Source organism: Impatiens glandulifera, chromosome 6 (assembly GCF_907164915.1).
Source record: "Impatiens glandulifera chromosome 6, dImpGla2.1, whole genome shotgun sequence".
Taxonomy (NCBI): Eukaryota; Viridiplantae; Streptophyta; class Magnoliopsida; order Ericales; family Balsaminaceae; genus Impatiens; species Impatiens glandulifera.
The window spans coordinates 24,858,935-24,873,435 of record NC_061867.1 but is presented as its reverse complement, the minus strand read 5'-3'; the positions used below and the strand labels follow the sequence as shown (position 1 = coordinate 24,873,435).

Genomic DNA, 14,501 nt, shown 5'->3' with positions numbered 1-14,501 from the left:
GTTAAGCACTTAGCGTAACGCTAAGGCGCGCATATGAAGAGGTTTGACTGGTTATCAAAGAAGAATCTCAGAGCAGGATATTTCTTATGGGCAATGATTGCATATGGATTAGGTATTTGTCACTATCTCTATCATCATACTCACAAATTCACAATCTTGTTGGAAAATTACCAAACATAAAATTAAAAGTGATTTTTCTTCCTTTGGTTATGATCCAGATAGTGTAGTTTTGGTTACTTCATTTGGTTATACTCATTCAGCTTATTTGTACTTTCATAATCAAGATCTTATTGGAAAATTACCAATTATTTTCTCTTATCAAGATCTAAATTATAGTTTTTCCTTTTTTACTTCATTTGATACCTCATAATTCATGGGTTGTTGTTGTCTATGCAGGCACTTTGTTCACATTGGAAAGAAAACGAGGAGATCTCATAATCATGTGGACTAGAGGAGAACCGGAGAGGCCTTGCCCACACCATCAACTTGAAACCTCTCAATAAAGATCATTCCTAACCACGAATGAGAATACTACTACTAGGCTGATGTAACTCTTAGAACATGTTCTCATTATATATACTTATATAGGTAGTTATATAACCTCTGTAATTTTGTGTCCAACAGTGTCCAAATATGCTTCTTTTTAAAAAGATTTTTTCATAAAAACAATGCTAAACACAAAGATTACATCGACTATATCTAAAGTTGTTATTTGTTAATCTGAAAAAAATACTGAATTCCAATCCAGAATGCTACACCAAGACAAGATGCTAGTAAAATAGCAACAAGAAAATTGAAAGTATTGTTTAGTAATATAACATATATTTAAAAGTTTGGTTTAAAACATCATTAGGAACACTATGAATAAAGTTTGGTTTAAAACATCATTATGATTGTAATGAAAGTATGCAAAGAAAAAACTTTTAACTTGAAACATTGCATATGATCAAAGTAATTGTATCACAATTCACAACCAATTACTACAATTTATATTAACAAGTGCAATAGTTAGTTCCACCCTTTAAATTACTAGCAATATTGATGTCCCTTCACCATCTTAATGATAAAACCTGCCACATTTCCTTCTGCCATTGCTGTCCAATAATGACCAAAATGCATTTGTGTCTTTAGCATGTGTACTAGGAGCAGCAGCAGCAGCCGATGTTGTAGGTGAAACAACTTCCCATTCTACTCCACGAAGTGCGTTCGATTCCACCTCATTATTTGCCATTTATCGAGGCTTCAAGAGCACTCTAGATATAAGACCCCATAGAAAACAAAGAGAGTGACATATAAGATCTCAAAATGGTTTAGTACATATAACAATCTGAACAAAGATACAATTCAATCATGCAAGAAAGCACAAGATTTCCCTATAAAACATACCATTTGAAGCTTTCCATCTCTCTAAAGAGGAAAGTAAGACATCATCTAAAGCATAAGAAAAAAAACTGGTAAGGTATTAGTTGAAGAAACAATTAAAGGAACCACATTTATTTCATAATCTGGACCTTCCTCAGGTTTCAACTGACACATTAATTGAATAAACAATATTTCAATCCAGACTCTGCTTTTGTCCATAAAAGTCAGCATAAGATTTAGCTAAAACTGCAGATCGGGGTAAATAGATGTGATTGATGATTAAGAAAGAAACGAGAAGGTCTTAGAGAAACGCTAAGGCTTAGCGAAACGCTAAGGCTTAGCGAAACGCTAAGGCTTAGCGAAACGCTAAGGCTTAGCGAAACGCTAAGGCTTAGCGAAACGCTAAGGCTTAGCGAAACGCTAAGTCTCATCGTGGTGTAGATGCAGATTCAAAAACAAAAACAGTGATTCGAAAATGCAGATGTGAAGATGATAAACGAACAACAAAAACATGAAGATATGAAACTTGAAGAGAATAAACGTACCAAGTGGGATGCTCGTGCTCGTCGTGGTGCTCATCGTCGCCGCAGAAGCCGCCTCCTATAGAGAGAAGGAGGAGAAGAGGGGAGAAGAGAGAGAAGAAGAAGAAAAGAAATGAAAAAAAGATGGCCGGATTTTATTATATAGTAAGGGTATTCTGGACTTTTCACAGCGTCTCACTTCGCGAAACGCGAAGTCCCTTCGCGTTACGCGAAAAGGGTAAATTCGTCAAAAAAAAATAAGTGGTCATCAGATCAAATTTTATTAAAGATGACCACGGAGGCAATTTCCCTTATTTTTAGGGTCATTTCGTCCAATTTCCCATAAAAAAGTCTGTCATTCTTGTGGTGTTCTGCATGTTCTTGTGGCGGATCAAAGACAACCCAGAAAGAAGAATGGCTTATTCATCTCTACCATCAATAGCCGCTCTATGATCTCCCAAATTCGTCATGACCTCCAACACCAAGTATGATTTATATATACAACTATTTTTTTTTTCCTTTCTCTCTTCTTTTATCTGATACATACATGCATACACATATAGTTATAAAAAGGCTGAGAATTTGAAGAAAACAACAAAAGATTGAAATATTTAAGAGTCTAGAGAAGGAGTGGGCAGAGGAGAATCTATTAATCCATTTGAAGCCTGTTGAGAAATGTTGGCAACCCCAGGACTTTCTTCCAAATCCCTCCTCAGATGAATTCGAATATCAAGTTGAGGAACTTAGGGAAAAAGCAAAGGAGATTCCAGACAATTATTTCGTAATTTTGGTTGGCGATATGATAACGGAAGAAGCTCTCCCCACTTACCAAACGTTTCTCAATTCGCACTAGGCGTTCGGGATGAGACGGGGTCAAGCCCTACTCCGTGGGCCATTTGGACTAGGGATTGGACTGCCGGAGAGAATAGGCATGGAGACCTCCTCAACAAATTAATATCTATATTTGTCTGGTCGAGTCGACATGAATCAAATTGAGAAGTTTATTCAATACCTCATTGGTTCTGGAATGGTAAGAAATTAATATTCGAATCTTATTGAAAAAAAAAATTATTTTATTTTTTAAATGATTCGGGGTGCGAAGACAAGAACTCATGACCATGATGAATTATTAATGAATACACATTTATTTGTAAATTTTCTGCTTCAGAATATTCAAACAGAGAACAACCCTTACCTCGGGTTCATCTATGCGTCGTTCCAAGAACGAGCAACTTTCATATCTCACGGAAACACGGCCCGCCTAGACAAACAACACGGAGACATTAAACTCGCTCAAATATGCGGTACGATTGCGGCAGACAAAAAGCGTCACGAAATTGCCTACACAAAAATAGTGGAGAAGCTATTTGAGATTGACCCGGATGGGACAATCATTTCTCTGGCGGATATGATGAGGAAGAAGATAACGATGCCGACCCACTTGATGTACGATAGTTGCAACGAAAAGATTTTTGATAACTTTTCTTGTGTTGCTCAGAGGTTGGGCGTCTACACTGCTAAGAATTATGCAGATATTTTAGAATTCTTAGTTGGCAAGTGGAAAGTGAGAAGCTGGTTGGACTTTCAGGTGTTGGACGAAAAGCTGAAGATTATGTTTGTGGATTGGCTCCAAAGATTAGAAGGCTAGAGGAAAGGCTCAAAGTAGAGATAAGAAAGTGCTCAACATTCCTTTTAGTTGGATATTCGATCGAGTAGTGAAGATATGAAGAGTTTCATTTATGGTGTCATCTTATTTATTCGTCTTTTTCGATGTTTTATTTGTTTTATGGTCGGATTAATAACATTAAGAAAAGAAATGGTTATCATGTTTTCAAATGGATTAGTCTATATATATATAAAAGAAATGACGAGGAGAGAAAATAATAATAAAAAATTATTAGGTATAAATACAATCCAATACACACCATTTATTTCCTTCTCTTAAACTTCTCCCGCAAAAATCTTCTCTAAACCAAATCCTAGCGTATGATATTTTATTTTTTCAGATCTAGTTATTTAAAATATTGTTCAGATCGTTTTTATATGATAACGAACGGTTTGATCTTTCAGTAAACCAGCAAATAGAACAACGCAGTAGATGAAGCACTGAACCTGAACAAATTGCCCCTGTTGAACTTGAAAGGTACAGATTGTTAGTGCAAATATTTTTACTACATTTTATATATAAAAACGTCTAGAAAATGCACATTTCAAGGGAAATGTCCTAAAATTTCCAATTTCAGGTCCCAAAATGTCAAATTTTGTGAGAGAAAAATCCTGAAATGTCCTATTTCGGGAAACAAAATCTTGAAACGTCCTATTTCGGGTTCCGAAATGTCTACTTTTGACAGAAAATATCCCGAAATGTCACATTTTGGGTCCCAAAACGTCCAATTTTAGGTCTACTTTTGGGATAAAATATCTCAAAATATCACATTTCGGGATCTTTCCCCAAAATTGGAAATTTTAGACCTATAAGTAAGACAAATTGTAAAGTTATGATTAATGCAGTTGTTCGGAATGAAGGAAATATGTGATAAAAATTATTTGTCTTGAGCACAACCATACATTAAGCCCTAAAAGGATATAGTATATTAAATTCTACAAAGTAATAGACAAAAATGCATAGAGGAGATTGGATACAAACGATGAAGCTGGAATTAATTGTGGCCTAAACATTTAAATCCCTTGTAGTGGAAGTTGGAGGGTATGAAAACATGTCTTTGGATGAGAAAACATGTAGAAATTACGTTATAGAAGCATGAAGGTTGAGGTTAGGAAGTGGGGATGCTGAAGCACTCACTACTTATTTTTTAAGAATGCAAACTAGAAACTCAAACTTATTCTACCTTATTGATTTGGACGAGAAATCCTGAATTGGAAACGTGTTTTGAGAAGATAGAAGGTGTAGGGCTGCATGTAAGGATTTTCACAATGTTATCACTTTCGTTACTACCTATTTGACAAATCGCTATGACATGCCTTTTGCTCCGTTTTTTGGGGTTAATCATCATGATAAATCCATTTTACTTGTATGTGGCTTATTGTCAAGTGAAAATTCACATTCTTTCACTTGGTTGTTTAGAACTTGGTTGGAATGTATAGATGATCGACCTCCAAATGCCATAATCACAGGCCAATGTCGATCCATGGCGATTGCAACTAAGAAGGTATTTCCTAAAGCTCATCATCGTTTTTGTTTGTGGCATATAATGAAGAAACATCCTACCAAACTTGGAAGCCATACTAAATACGATCTAATAAAAAAGAGGCTGAAAAACATAGTATACAACTCCATAACTATTCAATGATGCGAAGACGGTTGGATTGGACTAATAGAAGATTATCAGCTGGAATATAATGACTAATTGAGTTCTTTATTTTTGGAAAGATATAAATGAATAAATATTTATGTGAAAGGACAATTTTGGACAGGAATGTCCACATCTTAATGGAGTGAAAGTATGAATGTCTTCTTTGATGACTACGTGCAGTCTAAAATATCTCTCAAACAATTTATCGAGCAATATGATAGGGCTCTATTGAGAAATATCGAGAGAGAAAAGAAAGTAGATTTTCAATCATTTAATTCTTTAATACCAACTATCAGTGGTTTTTGCCATTGAAAGGAAATACCAAACCTTCTACACTCAAGATATATTTAGGTTAGTTCAAGAACAAGTTAGAGGGTCGATGTTGTACGATATCTCAGTAATTGAAGAGGCATGGAAAATTTGTATATTAAAGTTGAGGAAATCATTTTGGGGGTTAATGGAGAACATCTAAGAGATATTTCTTACAAAGTGCATTATATCGAACTGAACTGCAATGTTAAATGTCAATGTCGATCGTTTGAATTCAGAGGTATTTTGTGTAGGTATATCATAGTTGTGTTGAAATAAATGAGGGTGAATGAGGTACCAATATGTTATGTAATAGACCGTGGCGTAAAGATATTAAGCGTGGGTATCAAACTACCACCAACATTTATGATTCAGATATGTCTGTGGAAGAAAAAAAAAATGTCACAATAGTCTAACTCGATTGATGCAAGAGGCTCAATATGTTGGAGTAAAATCTGAAGACAATTGTTCTTTTTGGATGAGCGGCATAAAAGTATTGATAGAACAGTTTATGTCACTTAATCATGGAAGCACAAAAGCATATAAAGACAAAGGCACAAAGCATCTAAATAGAAAGGCACAAAAGCATCCCCAACAACCTCCATTTTGATACACTCTCTTAACAAAGTTAGAACTCGAGGACGACCACTAACAAAGAGAAAACAATTTTTAATTGATAAAATCTCTAAGAAGTCATCTTCGAGATCAAGAAAGAAGGTTATCCTAATTATTTACTATGTTATTAACTGTTAATGATAGTTATTGTCAAACATGTTAAAATTCCATTGTTTATATAAGAAGGCTTTATATAAACATTCAAATATTGATGTTTGATCACAAAATTCCTAAAAGAAAAATATATTTCAATGTAATCGTTTATATACGAATTTGAATTCCTGATCGATACCACGATTGGTGGGTGCATTAGTATGTTGATCGAAGGAAAAAAATTAACACAATTGATTTTTTTTTTGAAATAATCAAAATAACGATGTTCCGACTAAATAACAAAAATGTTTTGATCCAAAATTTTAAAAAATAAAAATTGTAAGTGCTACAGGGATTAAAAGACTATCCACAATTATCAAACGCTAAATAAACAACAAATCTCTAGATAAGACACTAAGTTATATACTAAGGACATTGTGTGAGAAAAATACAGCATCATCTAAATGAAAATCATATGCATCATCATCGGGACATTTTCCTAAATTTTATAAAGTTGTGTTCTCTTATAAAGCATAAAAATTCACGATTGTCAATTTTTAAATAGTTGTGATAGACACTTTGAAAAGAATTGAGGGAAATTTATTTTTTGAAACAATCTTTACTAATGACAAAAATCTCGAAATCACAATGTTCTAAAGAACTATAAACCATCCGATCACAAAAATGGATTAAAAACAAATTCTCAACTCGACTTTAGTTCCTATAATTCTTTGAAAATGACCTAACCAATTTTGACATGTCTTATAAATCAACCATGTAAATTACGGATAAGTCAAAAGCTAACCAACCCTTAGTCAAGTCAAAGAACTAATACCCTAGCCGGTAAAAAACTAACCACCCCTTAGTCAGGTCAAAGAGTTAATACCCTAGCAGGAGTAAAATGATAAACCAACTCCTAAGAAAGGACAATCCATGATCATTGGAATATGATCATTCTCAAATAACTCTATTTATTGATAGCTCACGTGAATAATATATAAATATTCACAAACTTAAACCAATATATCGATGGTGCATACGATCATTTCTAATGTATGTGAAAGCAAAACCAATATGGCAATAGTTCATATGATCATTTATGACATATCTCAAATATAAACTCATTTGTCGATGGTGCATATAATCATTTATGATGTATGTAAAACCTAAAACCATTTATCGATGGTGCATACGATCATTTCTGAAGTATGTTAAACCTAAACTCATAGGTTGATGGTGCATACGATCATTTTTATGTATTTCAAACATAAACCCATCAGTTGATAGTGCATATGATCATTTATGAAGTATTTCAAACCTAAACCTATATGTCGATGGTGCATACGATTATTTCTACCATATGTCATACATAAACCCATCTATTGATGATGCATATGATCACTTCTGACGTATGTCAACTCTAAATTTATATGTGTATGGTTTCATACGATAATTTATTACTTATGACAAACCTAATCCCATATGTTGATAGTGCATACGATCATTTCTAACATGTAAAACTAAACCCATATATCAATTGTGCATACGATCATTTTTTACGTATGTCAAACCCAAACCCATATGTTGATGGTGCATACGATATTTTTTGATGTATGTCAAACCTAAACCCATATGTCGATGGTGCATATGATTATTTCTGAAGTATGTAAAATATAAACTCATATGTCGATGGTGCATACAATAATTTCTAATGTATGTCTAACCTAAGGTCATTTATCGATGGTGCATACGATCATTTTTATATCACCGTCTAAAACGTTATTTATTAATAATGTACGTGAATACTTGATAAAGATTCACGTCAAATCAAAACCATCTTTCGATATTATCACGATCATTTATGTATGACAGTCTTAAAATGTTATTTTATCAATAACATACGTGAATAATTTATTAAAATTCACACAAATCAAAAATACAATAGTCCATGTGACACGATATCTAACGATAGTCCAAAATCACCTTTAGAATAAGTATATGATATTATATTAAATAGAATTAAGACACGATAAATGGACATTCAATAATTCTAATGGCTTGGTGCCAACCTTCATTGTAATCTAGTCAAGTACCATGATTACTCTTTCTATATTAGAGACAAGGTTAGGGCATTCACAAATAAAAGAATTATGAACTCATAATACAATTGTGTAATGTACCTTCACAAACAATGGCCAACTACATAGGAGTAGAGATTATCCCACGAGATAGGCGCATATGAAATAGTTATTGTGGTCCTTTCCTCATGCATAACCAAGTACCGAACAATTAATCCATGAATACTCTATTTCATTTCTTTAATTTCTTTGTGAAGTAAAGTAAAGTGGTGACTCTTAAATTCAATTGGATTATTACGTTTTTTAACACGTACTAATATGGAACCTATACGGACCAAGCATGGAAAGATCTATGATATAAAACTCCAATTTGGTTCCTTGCCTCAAACATATAGGACAACATCATATATGAATAGTTCTCTTATCCACTTTTTGTGAGATTCGAGAGGAATGTAAGGCATGGGGTTCTATAACATAGTTTTCATACAACAAACCTTTTTCAAAAAGTGTACGGGTCGTGTTTACCATTTAAATCCTTAGATGCGTCCTCTCTATGGGTGGAGCACTCGAAAAGATAGGTAAGGCATGGGACCGACCAACTTTCGATCGCACAAAATGATCTTAAGGACGGAGCATTCGAAAGGATAAATCTATCTTAGGATTATATATTTCATGCCTCTAAAATAGAAGTTCTTAGGTGGACTCCTTAAATTTATAGACTCTTAAGATGAGAAAGGGAGAGAAGATCTCGCGTACATAAAATATTATGGGACATGGAGTATGAGTGAATTAAATGCGTACAGATAACTAGAAACTATGTTGGGGATCTAACTAGATTCTTAGCTCGTGTTGGGATCGGGATCGCCGAAGGAGACGGGGGTCTCACAACGTTGAACGCTTACACACACCGCTCGATAATAACTCTGTTAGAGGTTGATTATCTCGTCTCCACTCTACACAAACTATCACAAACTCTTGATAAAGTCAAGTGCGGAACTGTTTGTTTGGGTTTGTAGAAACATATGATCAATAGGAATAATAAGATAAAGAGGAACACACAACACAAGACACAGATTTTATGGATATTCGGAGATAAAGCTCCTACGTCACCCATTCTTCTCAAACCTTTGATAAGGATATTCACTATAATATTCAGTCTGTTTACAACACGTATACAAACTCAGTCGAACAACTAGGGCATAGTTACTGTTTGTTTTCGACATTCCAATATACTCACTCTGTTGAACAGAAATGAATTCTGTCAACTTACAATGCTCACCACTCACACAGAATAGGTAGTATTGTAATACACTTGAGATTCTAACACCCTCTTTGAGATCTTGTAAGTTTTGAAAGCTTGAGATGTTTGATAACAAAGATTGAAGGTGTCAAAAAGTTGTGAGTTCTGTGTAGAATTCTAGATTAGGCACTTAAACATATTGACCTCTATCTTCTTAAGTAGGAAAAATATCAACGAATATATTTGCTGCTTCAACAGCTATATCTGCTTCATAAGACCATTGTCTTCATTTTAATTGGTTGAAGTCCATAGTAGTACAACATATGGGATATATTTTGATCTTGTATGTACTTTGGAGAGTATTAAGCAGAATTCTCATTAATGCGATTTCAATCTCCAATGAGTTTATGATTCAGAATGTTTGATCTATCTTATTCTAGTTCTGTTGGAGTGAGAAGATCTTCATCAGTCTTTGCACTTAAATGGACATACTTATCTGGGGAGTGAAAAGATGACGTCTGATATTTCCGGAAATATCCATATGTGTATTCCCCAAGTTGATTAATTATGGAATTTGTGTGAATATCGAGTGCCGAAATGTGGAATGCCGATGTGTAGAAATCTGATCTGTGGAAAACCGGAATTGGAAGCTGATCTGTGCAAAACCAAAAATGAGAAGTCGATCTGTGTAAAACCAGAATGGGAAGCCGATTTACACTGGAAGCCGATTTGTACCGGCAGTCGATATGCCTTGGATGCCGATTTGTGTCAAGTGGCAATATTGCTCCGGAAGCCGATATGTGCTAAAAACCGATATTGCTCCGGAAGCCGATATCCGCCAACTGCCGATATATTCAAAAGTCGATATCCGCCAACTACCGATATCTTCCAAAGTCGTTATCCGCCAACTGTGATATCTTCAAAAATCGATATCTGCCAACTACCAATATCTTCCAACGACGATATCCTCCAACTGCCGATATCTTCAAAAGCCGATATCCGCCAACTGTCAATATCTTTCAAAGCCGATATCCGCCAACTGCCGATATCTTCCAAAGTCGATTTGGTTTAATCTACACATGATTATTTTGACACAATTAGAATGTTATTTTAAATAGTTAATTAATACTACTACATAATTACTATTTTTACTTATCAGCTCGAAACATGTAGTTGGCTAAACTACCCTAAAAATAAGGATGTTACACAATTCCTTTCACAAGAATCTTTTCTTGATGGTATAAAACCTGTGAACACAATGTGAATCTCGCATTGTATTTACTTGATTGAATGTTGATTAAAACCCGACAAGGCTCATCCCTTCTAATTGAAGAGGTGTTCAAACAAAAGTGTTTTGGTAAACACAGTTTATACATGAACAAGCTCAAACACCTCGTAATTGTTGTTGTGTGTAGTCAAATGGTATCTGGAGAGATACTAACTACACCAGCGGGCTTGTGAGCCATATGAAGTATCTTTTGGAAAACAGATACATCTCACAGTGGATGTCGTTGTTTTTCACCCAAGTTTCTCATCTCATTTTTTCGTGATTACGACAATTCATTCATTCTAATCCAACCAATATCCTTTTTTCTATCTACATCTTTTCATGCTAGAAGGAATAGACACTTGTAGGGCTAAACTAAAAATGAAAAGGTTTTTATTTAAGAAAATAAAAAATGACTAGAGTTTTTAATTTTGCTAGGAAAATAGATTTAATGTCGGAGCAATGTTTGGAACAAAATTTCAGTACGTTCATTGATAATCTCGATGCATTTGCACTATTTGGCGTGAATGAGATTATACCACTTTTCCGCATCAGGTTTTACGAGGGACTAACGCCCCACATGTAGACGCCCATGCATTCATCATCGGCGATAGGCGCATTATCCCTACTTTTGAAGACTTCCAATATATTCTTAGATCTCGATCTAATGAATTGATGTTGCTTGTTCCATATCCTCCCAGGAGCTAGTGAAGATTATATAGGATTTATTTGAGTGCAATAGGAATTACTCATCAAAGATCATCACAAGAGGAGTCTTCAACATATAGAAGTTTGACAAAGTCATTAAATGTTACGAAGAGCCTAGTCAAAGCATTGTGCAATGTATGTGTGTGATGTTGTTGTTGTTGACCCATTACTTTCTTCGTCCTTCGAAGGGATGATATGTCTCTCTTAGGATCATTGAGGTAATTTTTACCTTGATAAAAAGGTCTTTAAGTTAGCTGGCCTTGTGCTCGCTAAGACACTTATTGGTCTCCAAGACATTCCTTTGGGGTCAACAACCTTTGGTATTTTGACAAGTTACATTTTTGTGTCTTATACTTCATCTTCATATTCTTTCTTTCCATATCTTCAGATTCAAAGGATGTCAGAAGTCAACCTGACTAATGATATTTTATATAATCACTTCATCATTCCATGGTATCACTACAGAACCATGAGATACGAGATGGGGGATAAACCATACATTATTTAATTGGATTAGAGTGTGCTACATATTATGGTACCACTATGTTTCAACAATTCGGCATGCAGAATGATATTTCATGGGGAGGGGCTATTCCTTGAGCCTCATTTCTCTACGCAATTAATTCATGTACCCTCACATTTTGGAGGATGCTTGGTCATTTCGATTTTCTATCATTAGATCAGCGTTATCGCTAAATCTAGGATGCTTTATTGTCTAAATGATATGGTAAGGATCATCAATGTTGAACCAGAGTATACGGATAGGATGTTTGAAGAATCTGAAAACGATACAAGTTCTAATGATTATAGTAGCTTATTCTGAGTATTTCCATTTTATTTGTATCGATTTGCTACGTGTACGAACTTATTGTGTACTTGAGTATTAGTCAAATTTTGTTTAGATTAATTACACTATTTTGATAATATAATAGATTTAGAAATCAAGTGTCTATTCTATTATAGGATTGGATGTGCATGGTTGACAACGCGGGTTGCCACACAGTTCATTGAGTAATTCAATAAAATTTCTTATATGTATGTGTGTTGATGTTGGTTGTGTTTTGTTTCTTAAATACATGCATTTGCATTAGAAGAAGTGGACACTCATAGTCATAGGAATTTAGAATACCTATAGAGTTCCGAATAGATCCTTTTAGCTCTTTAAATTTAGAATTTATATAGGTTCGACCAAGAAACCCTATCTCCTTACAAAGGACTCTATAGGAGTTTTTCATGTGTTTCATGAGTGGTTTGGCCTAGACAATTCCATGTTTTTGGCCGATACTCTAATCATTTATTCGTCTCTAGACAAGATGCAAAAGAGACAGTGTAACGGTGTTCGTACTTTCGTTACCAGGTGTCATCTTGCGATCCCTACTATTGAAGGAATTTATGGCTATGCTTAGGCCCTAATCCTGGAAAATTATATATCTTTATTCCCTAGAGTACTTCATTACTATGTGACAGCGTCTTAGTCTTTGTTACGTTCCTGATATGGACTTTTTTTTATCCCCTAGTTTGCAATGGAGGCTTGGACATGATCTTGCAACATCATTATTCCCCAACACTCTTTTGCAAAAAGAAACTTGAGTCCATTTTCGACTCGAGGAGATGGTCTTTCTTTTAGCCCATCTCTTGTTGCATCCAAATGTACAACATAAAATTTCCATTTGTATTTAGGAATTCATTTGTTGCTTGGAAAGATGATCATAATGATCTTTTTATTGTTAATGTCCGCCAAAGCTTTTGTTTGGATTAGACCAGATAGCTAAGGGTCAATTCAACATGTTTTAGAGGAGTAAACCCCTACTTTTGCATATCCGAATGACGGAGAGGTTAGGTCTCTCTACTAACAATGGTGTCTTTCTCTTGCTCTCATTCTAATTGACTTGAAAAAAGGTCTTAATGAGTCTTGAGGGTAGAGGATGTCAATGATGATTATTGTAACAATCTCATTACTCCCTCATACCATTTTGCAAATGATACATATGGAATGAACAAGTCTCCTCATATTCATCTTATTGGTTTTTAGGAGATCATCTCATATGTATCCATAATTTTTCTCCGACAGCTCATTGTGGAGAAGGAAAGCCCGATGAACGAAAAGTTTCACTTTGAAGAAGTTCATCTCACCAATAGTGTATGTGGTTCTTATGAAGACGCGAGACATGATGCTTATTAGATCGACTTTCCTATGCCTCGGGTGGAAGCTATCAAGGGTGAAAAGTCTTTATGTTATTCTAGAGTTGTTCTTTCTATTCTTCTTCAAATCATGAGATGCTTAATGGCATGGAAGAAAGGTTGGATGCTGAGTTGATAATACTTGTCGATCAAATGGATGTTCCCATGGGAGTACACCATGTCATTGACGATAACATGCTCGCCTAGATTATTCATGTTAGGTTTAAAGTCTAGGATCACATAGCGTCATGTACGATCTTTGTGTGCATGAGTTGTCATAACTGTGTCATAATCATCTCTAGAGATGTATAACTTAGATATTATAATTTGAGTGTCCATTTCTATCCTTAGGACATGATTGCATGGTTTTTTCTATGTTTGGTTGATGCTAATAATATTAGGATGCGAAAAATTAAAAGTATCTTTAATGATGTTTTGTTTTTCCAAGTCTTTTTCTTATCCCTCTTTCTCGTTGAAAAAATTTAGATCAACGAACGTTCATCTTCGATGAGACTAAAATGAACAAAGGATTAGACTTAGGTGTTGTTGATGTCTAGGCTAAGATGCAAGAAGTGATAATCATGTTCTTGTATGTTATTGTCAAGATGACTTCAATGATGCTCAAGCTTCATGGTGATGTAGCGGATAAAGTTAAGATCAAATCTAGTCTCGAAAGTGCTTTTATTCTAGATACATTTAGTGAGTCTAGAATGGATCAGCCTCCTTTAGAAAATTGTTAGATAAATTAGACTGGTTAAATAAGAACTTAACAAAAACTAACTCAATGTGCAGGAACGGTTAAGAACCAGGATC

General features: G+C 34.7%; 1 pseudogene; it reads left to right on the top strand.

The window, feature by feature from the left end:
* The first annotated feature begins 898 nt into the window (after positions 1-898).
* Positions 899-3,610, top strand: LOC124943398 (annotated as a pseudogene).
* Positions 3,611-14,501: the final 10,891 nt, after the last annotated feature.